The sequence below is a fragment of the Manis javanica genome, chromosome 4 (assembly GCF_040802235.1).
Source record: "Manis javanica isolate MJ-LG chromosome 4, MJ_LKY, whole genome shotgun sequence".
NCBI classification, from domain to species: domain Eukaryota; kingdom Metazoa; phylum Chordata; class Mammalia; order Pholidota; family Manidae; genus Manis; species Manis javanica.
The window spans coordinates 95,422,147-95,433,090 of NC_133159.1; the positions used below are offsets into that span (position 1 = coordinate 95,422,147).

At 42.3% G+C, this 10,944-nt stretch overlaps 1 non-coding gene across 1 annotated transcript; it reads left to right on the forward strand.

Annotated features, from left to right (window-relative positions):
- The first annotated feature begins 4,873 nt into the window (after nucleotides 1-4,873).
- LOC140849369 (U2 spliceosomal RNA) lies at nucleotides 4,874-5,064 on the forward strand. Its single transcript, XR_012131105.1, has one exon. It is a non-coding gene; the product is annotated as a U2 spliceosomal RNA (small nuclear RNA).
- The last annotated feature ends 5,880 nt before the right edge of the window (nucleotides 5,065-10,944 follow it).

Genomic DNA, 10,944 nt, shown 5'->3' on the forward strand with positions numbered 1-10,944 from the left:
TTGTGGAAATAAAAGCACTGAGAAAAAGGAAGTTATAAGCTTCTGAAGTTCAAGGACTATGACATGTTATACTTGCATCCTTTCTGCCCAGCAGACTGCCTAGAGTTTATTAGAGGATTATTATCAGAAAGGAAAAAAGTGTTTTGAGGGCCCCCTATCGCCTTTAAAATTAATTTCAGTACATCAGAAAAAGATGGCAACGTGAAAGAAGAGACAGAGGATTCCTCCTGAAACTGGATACAATTAGAAAATTTAATTGACACAACTAATCCTGAGAGGGCAACAGGGAAGAGGACGTGTCAGACTGCACATACCTGGAGAGAAGAGCAGACCTCAGTGAACAGGGTAACGTACCAGAGCTGTGGCTCTGTGGGACCTGAGCCCTTCCCCCACCCCAGCTCACTGGCAGGAGGAAGAGAAACGGACCAGGGGGGGAGTGGAAGGCTTGGGACTGCTGAATACGCAGCTCCAGAGATCTGCGCTGGGAGCACAAACCTACATTTCATGGTGCTTTCATGAGACTCGCATGACTAGCAGGTTGGAAAGTTAATACAGGCAGAGTTCCTGGGGATACTGGGATTCCGGCTGCTTGTGGAAAGCAGGGATCCATATCTGGCTGCTCTGGGACAAAAACTTATACCTGTGTGCCCGGCCCACTGGCTCAGGCAGTGGAGACAGGCACAGGAGCCAGGAGGTGGGGAACAGCTCTTTCCTCCCCCCAGTACTGCTCCCCTGCAACCCCTGACATTGCTTCAGGGGCTCAGCAGCTCCAGAGACTACAGCTTCTGGACACTAGAGAGCGCCATATACAAATGTGAAAAGCCAAAGGAACCTTGTCCAGAGTAAAATTGTTAATACAACTCCCGAGAAAGATTTAAATGATATGGACTTCGTGACTCTTCCTGAAAGGGAGTTCAAAATAAAAATAATCAACATCTTAATGGAGGTACAGGAAGACATCCAAGAACTCAGGAATGAATTCAGGTTGGAGATCCAATCATTGAAGAGCACATGGAGGGTATTAAAAGCAGGTTGGATACGGTGGAGGAGACGATGAATGAAATAGAAACTAGAGAAGAGGAATACAAAGAAGCTGAGGCACAGAGAGAAAAAAGGATCTCTAAGAATGAAAGAATATATGAGAGAACTGTGTGACCAATCCAAGCGGAACAATATTTGCATGATAGGGATACCAGAAGAAGAAGAGAGAGAGAAAGGGATAGAAAGTGTCTTTGAGGAGGTAGTTGCTGAAAAATTCCCCAATCTGGGGAAGGAGATGGTCTCTCAGGCTATAGTGATCCACAGATCTCCCAACACAAGGGACCCAAGGAAGACAACACCAAGACACATAGTAATTAAAATGGGAAAGATCAAGGATAAGGACAGACTGTTAAAAGCAGCCAGAGGCAGAAATAAGATCACATACAAAGGAAAGCCCATCAGGCTATCATCAGACTTCTCACCAGAAACCTTACAGGCCAGAAGGGAGTGGCATGATGTATTTAATGCCATGAAGCAGAAGGGCCTGGAACCAAGATTACTTTATCTGGCAAGATTATCATTTAAATTTGAAGGAGGGGTTAAACAATTTCCAGATAAGCAAAAACTGAGAGAATTTACCTCCCACAAACCATCTCTACAGTCTATTTTGGAGGGACTGCTATAGATGGAAGTGTTCCTAGGGTTGGATAGCTGTCACCAGAGATAGTAAAGCCATGGTAGGGAGGGTGGAGCAGCTGATGGTGAGGCAAATGCAAAATTAAATTGACTATCCCCAATGTCAATCAAGGGATAGACAAAAAGTACAGAATTTGATATGTAATATATAAGGAATAAAGGAGGAAGAAAAAGGAGGAGAAATAGAAAAGAACCTTTAGATTGTGCTTGTAACAGCATACTAAGTGAGTTAAGTTAGACTCTTAGATAGTAAGGAAAGTAACATGGAACCTTTGGTAACCACGAATCTAAAGCCTGAAATGGCAATAAGTACATACCTATCGATAATCACCCCAAATGTAAATGGACTGAATGCATCAATCAAAAGACATAGAGTCACTGAATGGATAAAAAAACAAGAACCATCTATATGCTGCTTACAAGAGACTCACCTCAAACCCAAAGACATGCACAGACTAAAAGTCAAGGGATGGAAAAAGATATTTCATGCAAACAATAGGGAGAAACAAGCAGGTGTTGCAGTACTAGTATCAGACAAAATAGACTTCAAAACAAAGAAAGTAACAAGAGATAAAAAAGGACATTACATAATGATAAAGTGCTCAGTCCAACAAGAGGAAATAACCATTATAAATATATATGCACCCAACACAGGAGCACCAGCATATGTGAAACAAATACTAACAGAACTAAAGGAGGAAATAGACTGCAATGCATTCATTTTAGGAGACTTCAACATACCATTCACTCCAAAGGACAGATCCACCAGACAGAAAATAAGTAAGGACACAGAGGCACTGAACAACACACTAGAAGAGATGGACCTAATAGACATCTATAGAACTCTACACCCAAAAGCAACAGGATACACATTCTTCTCAAGTGCACATGGAACATTCTCCAGAACAGACCACATACTAGGCCACAAAAAGAGCCTCAGTAAATTCCAAAAGATTGAAATCCTACCAACCAACTTTCCAGACCACAAAGGTATAAAACTAGAAATAAATTGTACCAAGAAATCAAAAAGGCTCACAAACACATGGAGGCTTAACAACATGCTTCTAAACAGTCAATGGATCAATGACCAAATTAAAATGGAGATCCAGCAATATATGGAAATAAATGACAACAACACAAAGCCCCAACTTCTGTGGAACGCAGCGAAAGCAGACTTAAGAGGAAAGTATATAGCAATCCAGGCATATTTAAAGAAGGAAGAACAGACCCAAATGAATAGTCTAACATCACAGTTATCAAAATTGGAAAAAGAAGAACAAATGAGGCCTAAAGTCAGCAGAAGGAGGGACATAATAAAGATCAGAGAAGAAATAAACAAAATTGAGAAGAATAAAACAATAGAAAAAATCAGTGAAACCAAGAGCTGATTCTTTGAGAAAATAAACAGAATAGATAAGCCTCTAGCCAGACTTATTAAGAGAAAAAGAAAATCAACACACATCAACAGAATCAGAAATGAGAAAGGAAACATCATGACGGACCCAACAGAAATACAAAGAATTATTAGATACTACTATGAAAACCTATATGCTAAGAAGCTGGAAAACCTAGAAGAAATGGACAACTTCCTAGAAAAATACAACCTTCTAAGACTGACCAAGGAAGAAACACAAAATCTAAACAAACCAATTACCAGCAAAGAAATTGAAGTGGTAATCAAAAAACTACCCAAGAAAAAAACCCCTGGGCCAGATGGATTTACCTTGGAATTTTATCAGACATACAGAGAAGATATAATACCCATTCTCCTTAAAGTTTTCCAAAAAATAGAAGAGGACGGAATACTCCCAAACTCATTCTATGAAGCCAACATCACCCCAATACCAAAACCTGGCCAAGACCCCACCAAAAAAGAAAACTACAGACCAATATCCCTGATGAATGTAGATGCAAAAATACTCAACAAAATATTAGCAAACCGAATTCAAAAATACATCAAGAGGATCATATACCATGACCAAGTGGGATTCATTCCAGGGATGCAAGGATGGTACAACATTCGAAAATCCATCAACATCATCCACCACATCAACAAAAAGAAAGACAAAAACCACATGATCATCTCCATAGATGCTGAAAAAGCATTCGATAAAATTCAACATCATTCCATAAAATTCAACATCCATTCATGATAAAAACTCTCAACAAAATGGGTATAGAGGGCAAGTACCTCAACATAATAAAGGCTATATATGATAAACCCACAGACAACATCATACTTAAAAGCGAGAAGCTGAAAGCTTTTCATCTGAGATCGGGAACAAGACAGGGATGTCCACTCTCCCCACTGTTATTTAACGTAGTACTGGAGGTCCTAGCCATGGCAATTAGACAAAACAAAGAAATACAAGGAATCCAGATTGGTAAAGAAGAAGTTAGACTGTCACTATTTGCAGATGACATGATATTGTACATAAAAAACCCTAAAGACTCCACTCCAAAACTACTAGAACTGATATCGGAATTCGGCAAAGTTGCAGGATACAAAATTAACACACAGAAATCTGTGGCTTTCCTATACACTAACAATAAGCCAATAGAAAGAGAAATCAGGAAAACAATTCCATTCACAATTGCATCAAAAAGAATAAAATACCTAGGAATAAACCTAACCACAGAAGTGAAAGACCTATACCCTGAAAACTATAAGACACTCTTAAGAGAAGTCAAAGAGGACACCAACAAATGGAAACTCATCCCACGCTCTTGGCTAGGAAGAATTAATATAATCAAAACGGCCATCCTGCCCAAAGCAATATACATATTTGATGCAATCCCTATCAAATTACCAACAACATTCTTCAATGAACTGGAACAAATAGTTCAAAAATTCATATGGAAACACCAAAGACCCTGAATAGCCAAAGCAATCCGGAGAAAGAAGAATAAAGTGGTGGGGATCTCACTCCCCAACTTCAAGCTCTACTACAAAGCCATAGTAATCAAGACAATTTGGTACTGGCACAAGAAAAGAGCCACAGACCAGTGGAACAGATTAGAGACTCCAGACATTAACCCAAACATATATGGTCAATTAATATATGATAAAGGAGCCATGGACATACAATGGGAAAATGACAGTCTCTTCAACAGATGGTGCTGGCAGAACTGGACAGCTACATGTAAGAGAATGAAACTGGATCAGTGTGTAACCCCATACACAAAAGTAAATTCGATCGCTTCTCGGCCTTTTGGCTAAGATCAAGTGTAGTATCTGTTCTTATCAGTTTAATATCTGATACGTCCTCTATCCGAGGACAATATATTAAATGGATTTTTGGAGTAGGGAGATGGAATAGGAGCTTGCTCCGTCCACTCCACGCATCGACCTGGTATTGCAGTACTTCCGGGAACGGTGCACCAGAAAAAAAAAAAAAAAAAAAAAAAAAAGTAAATTCGAAATGGATCAAAGACCTGAATGTAAGTCATGAAACCATAAAACTCTTAGAAAAAAACATAGGCAAAAATGTGAACATTAGCGACTTCTTCATGAATATATCTCCCTAGGCAAGGAAAACAAAAGCAAAAATGAACAAGTGGGACTATATCAAGCTGAAAAGCTTCTGTGCAGCAAAGGACACCATCAATAGAACAAAAACGTACTGTACAGTATGGGAGAACATATTCATAAATGACAGATCTGATAAAGGCTTGACATCCAAAATATATAAAGAGCTCACACTCCTCAACAAACAAAAAGCAAATAATCCAATTAAAAATGGGCAGAGGAGCTGAACAGACAGTTCTCCAAAGAAGAAATTCAGATGGCCAACAGACACATGAAAAGATGCTCCACATCGCTAGTTATCAGAGAAATGCAAATTAAAACCACAATGAGATATCACCTCACACCAGTAAGGATGGCCACCATCCAAAAGACAAACAACAACAAATGTTGATGAGGTTGTGGAGAAAGGGGAACCCTCCTACACTTCTGGTGGGAATGTAAATTAGTTCAACCATTGTGGAAAGCAATATGGAGGTTCCTCAAAATGCTCAAAATAGACTTACCATTTGACCCAGGAATTCCACTTCTAGGAATTTACCCTAAGGATGCAGCACTCCAGTTTGAAAAAGATGGATGCACTGCTATGTTTATCACAGCACTATTTACAATAGCCAAGAAATGGAAGCAACCTAAGTGTCCATCAGTAGATGAATGGATAAAGAAGATGTGGTACATATACACAATGGAATATCATTCAGCCATAAGAAGAAAACAAATCCTACCATTTGCAACAACATGGATGGAGCTAGAGGGTATTATGCTCAGTGAAATAAGCCAATTGGAGAAAGACAAATACCAAATGATTTCACTCATCTGTGGAGTATAAGAACAAAAGAAAAACTGAAGGAACAAAACAGCAGCAGAATCACAGAACCCAAGAATGGACTAACAGTTACCAAAGGGAAAGAGACTGGGAAGAATGGGAGGGTAGGGAAGGATAAGGGCTGGGAAGAAGAAAGGGGGTATTATGATTAGAATGTATAATGTGGTGGGTGGGGGAAAGCAGAGGGCTTTGCAACACAGAGAAGACAAGTAGTGATTCTACAACATCTTACTATGCTGATGGACAGTGACTATAATGGGGTTTGTGGGGGGAACTTGGGGTAGGGGAGAGCCTAGTAAACATAAATAAAAATAAATAAATTAATTAATTAAAAAAATAAAAAATAAACAAATTTCAGTTGGGTTTCCTGAGAGCAGAGTCTAAGATGAAGACTTAGATGTAGATAGATTGTGAAACTGTCCCCAAAGCAGGAGTGAGGGAGCAAAAGAGACAAAGAGAACAAGCCAATGTGGGGTTACAATAGGGACACTACTGTTGAAAGCAACAGGGCTCAGTTCTGCAAAGAGCCCTGGGATGCTTACTGGGTCACTCCCAGAATGGTGCACCTGAAAGGCAGGACCTGGGTCAGGGACCCACCAGCTCCAGCCCCTCCACCGCATGAGGCAGTCCCAGAGTGAATTAATCACCCATCCACCCATCTCCAAATGGAGCAGTCCTTGTGGCCCCAGAGATATTCAGGGGCAGAAGGTGGTGCGAGCTTGAGGCGGAACCTGTCATTAAGGGGTGAGCCTAAGCCTGCACAGAAACAACTGCGGCAACTGAAATCAGAAGTGGACCAAGGGTGCATGACACGAGGCACCGAGAGCTCTCTGCTACAAGGTTTGAAACCTTTCACCTGCCATCTCTCCTCCCATAGCTCATGGCCCCTCAAAGGAAATTTTTCCTGCCATCAGACTCTGCTAAAAACACCACCCTTATGGGGCTTTTTTTGTAGTTCATTGCCCTGCCTGCCTCCCTGTGCCACAGCTGATTGGACCAAGGGCAGACACCTGTCCCTATAACAAGTACCATACACAGACTGAACAGCCTAAACAACAGAAATTTATTTCTCATGTCTCTGGAAGCTGGAAAGTCCAAGATCAAGGTGCTGGCTAATTTATTTCCTGATGAGTGCTGTCTTCCTGGCTTGTACATGGCTGCCTTTTCATGATGTCTTCACATGGTAGAGAGAGAGAGAGAGCTCTGGTTTCTCCTTTTACAAAGGACATTACTTTCATCATGAAGGCCCCACTCTCAAGACCTCATCTAGACCTTGTTGCCTCCCAAAGACCCCTCCTCCAGATACCATCACACTGGGAGTTAGGGCTTCAAGGTGAGAATTTTGAGAGAACACAAACATTCAGTCCATAACATGTCCCAGTGGCAGCCAACCTTTAGAGCAGCTAATAACCCATAACTAGATAAGATCAGCCAGTTGGGTTCTTTTTCTGGGGAATCTGAAAGTGGAAAAGCCAAGCAAGTGAATCCATCCACAGTGGGTGTTGAAACTAACAGAATGAAAGGTCAAGATGGGGCTATAAGAATAAATCAGTTTTACCAGGGGACACATTGGTCAGGAAAATTTATCCTAAAAGAGATGATTCCTGAACTGAATCTCCAAGGGTGACCATGTGTTAACCACGCAGACAAAATGAACTAAAATCTGACCATGATGATGAGAAAATAAAAGATAAGGTAAAGAAAAGGTGATTGAGGATGAGAATGGTGTAAGCTGGTGGTGATGGGCGAGGTGGAGACACCTAAAGAGACACCGAATCCCCTTAAGGCCCAGCATTACCCTGAAGAGGCAGCATCTGCTGCTCCTGAGGCCAGGTCAGGGGGCATCCCCATGCCTGTGTCTTCTGACCACCCCTCAGTCCACCCCTAAGGAGTTCCAGAACACCCTGGCCTCTGCTCCTCTCTGTATATTCCACATCCTCTCATGCCAGCCTCCCCTCAACTTCCAGGGCTGCTCTCTTCATGCTTTAAAACTCAGTTCACACTTTAGAGCCTCTCCAAACTCCACTGCATTCCTGTCATCCTGAGTTCCAGGCCTTTCCACTGCCCCCTACAACACCCCACCCTTGTCTCTAGTCTAGCATTTTTTGAGTACCAATTATTGATATTTTTGTTTGCTACCATTACCTTGAGAAATCTCTGAGAAGAGAAACATTTAGCATTTAACATTTAACATTATATTCATTTAGCAAATATACATTGAGTACCAACTATGCGCCAGGCACTGTTCTAGACACTGGATACATGAATTTAAACAAGGCAGACAGAGTTCTTGCCATCTTGGGGCTTACACCCCCAGTGTTGCTTGAATGGATGAATGGATGGGTACGTGGGTGGGTGGGAAGATGGATGAATGAATGGACAGACAAAGAGTTGGACAGATGGATGGGTGTGTGAGTGAATAATTAGATGAAGCTTTGAGGTAGATAGGTTTGCTGTAAAGGAACAAAAATCCTCTCTTCAATTAAACTTTGAGAGTCACCTCTTGGTCCCAAGTCAGATCTATTTTCATCCCTAAGTTATCTGTTACTGCATAACAAATTGGCCCATAACCGAGTGGTTTAAAGCAACCATCATTATGTCACTGTTTTTATGTGTCATGAATTTAGACAAGGCACAGCAGGAATGATGCGTCTCCACTCCACAGTATCTGGCGTCTCGGATGGGTGACTTGCAAGCTGGGACCTGAAATCATCTGCAGATTTGACTGAGGAGGAGGGTCTGCTTCTGAGGCAGCTCGCTCAGTGGCTGTGATAAGTTAGATTTTCTCCAAATGAGCTTCTCCTCAGCGCTGCTTGAATGTCCTCAAGACCTGGCAGTTGGCTACCCCCAAGCGAATGATTCTAGATAGAGCAGAGCAGAAGCAGCGGTGACCTTCTTGACCCAGCCTGGGAGGTAACACAGTCACTTCGGCCGCACTCTGGGCATTGGAAGCAAGCTACTCAGTTTGGCCGACATTCAAGAGGACAAAAATTAGACTCTACTTGTCAAAGAATTTGTAGACATATTTTAAAGCAACCGTGATCCTTCCTCAGGCCCCCAAATCGATTTGTTTTTCCAGCTGCCACCCCCTACTGTCAGACTCCCTGCCACAGAATTCACTTCCCCCAGTAGGATACAGTCTCCTCAATTTCATCCCTACCAGCTTTCTCTAAACAAGTAATAACCCTTTTCATTTGAAGGTTTTTTCTAGTTCCTAAAGAAAACTAAAGTAAACAGAATTTTAAAATGGCAGATCTAGGGAATTATAAAGTAACACAAATCTGGTAAATAATTGATAAAGAGGTTATTATCCTCAGAATTCCCTGCAACCACATTGTTCTCAGTTCTGTGGCTCTTGGACCCCCTTAGATGGGCCCACAGGGGAGTCAGTTCTTATCCTGGGGATTTGCCTGCACTTCTGGTCTGGTTGGATGGCACACTTAAGCTACTTTGCTTTAGCCCAAGAATATCTAGATACCTCTTCTGTATCTGATGGAGTTTTTGGCATCTTCCAGAACTTTTCCAAAATTTCCTCACTTACTGTAGGCACCTTTAGCCTTCAGCTGTTCTGCTGATAAACTCTGCCTGTGCTGGTGCTTGTGGATTGTGCCCTGTCCCTGGACACTGGGAAATAAAAGTCTGTCTCCAAACCATGCCAACAGATTTCTTCCCCAGTTTAGGGGTATCCTACAGAATACCATCATCCCTTGCTTAGGAAACTTCAATAGCCCTTTAACTGGTCTCTCTCCAAACTACCCTCCACACCTTAGCCAGAGTGACTACATGCATATCTGATCTCACTGCTCCCATTCTTGAAACTCTTCAATGGTTCCCCATGGCCACAGGATAAAGTCCTCTGTAGCTCCAGGCAAGTTCACTCTGGATTTGGTGAGACTGAATAATGACAACGGAATTGTGGGGTAAAAAGTCTTACATCAAGCTTTATTCTTGTGATGGCAGTTTGAGCACTAGAATCACATCCACATTGGCAAGTCTGCATGCAGCAAGTTCATCACTCCATCTCTGCCTCCTCTCCAGGCTCTGTGCTGAGCACTGGGTGGAGCTCTTTTTATATCAACACAGGAAACAAGGGCTTATTGCCAACACATGCATGCAAACATGCACCTGCTTAATAGGCCAAGTATTACATCATTGCACATGCACAGTGGGAGAGTAGATAAGGATCAGGTGAGGATCGTGGCCATGGAACTTCCATTTTTCCTACACCACAAACCTTGCCAGAGTCCACAGGCCATTCATGGCATTGCTTTGGTTCATCTCAACTGACATCAGCTTTCAACCAGAAAGTTCTGTTTCACCTGTGGTCCTTTTCACACTCTTTTTGCTCTATCTGGAAAGTTCACCTTTTCTATTGCTGCTTTCACCCAAGTCCTGCTTCACTCCTATTCACTTTGAGGTGTCAGCTTGAGTATAACCTCTTCTAGGAGCTTATGCCTGACCTTACCCCACCCCAAGCTAGAACCCTTGGCTTGCTCCCACTTTTCATGCTCAATTTTGCTTGTTTGCCATGCCGGTACTGTTAAAACCTTGAAGGCATAAACCAGGTCCCGTAGCTTTACCATCTAACATAATGCCAGGCCCATAGTACTTGCTCACTGAACATGTAGAGTGCAAGGGCAGCCACCACAAGATGTGCCGGTGTGATATGCAGATTATTTTGAGCTGAAAAGCATCAATGAAGGGCCCCCACCAGTAAGATGGCAAACTTTCGGCTTCTCTTCGGGGTCCTCGGTTCCCGCCGGTGCCACCTGAAGCCCAATCACCTCTCGCCCCCCTCCCAATCCCAGCACCTAGCCAATAGCCACCAGCCCCATAGAAGTAACACCACAATCACCCCATGCCCCTTCCTATATAACCCAGCACCTTTCCCTAATAAAGCAGAATTCTCCGGTGA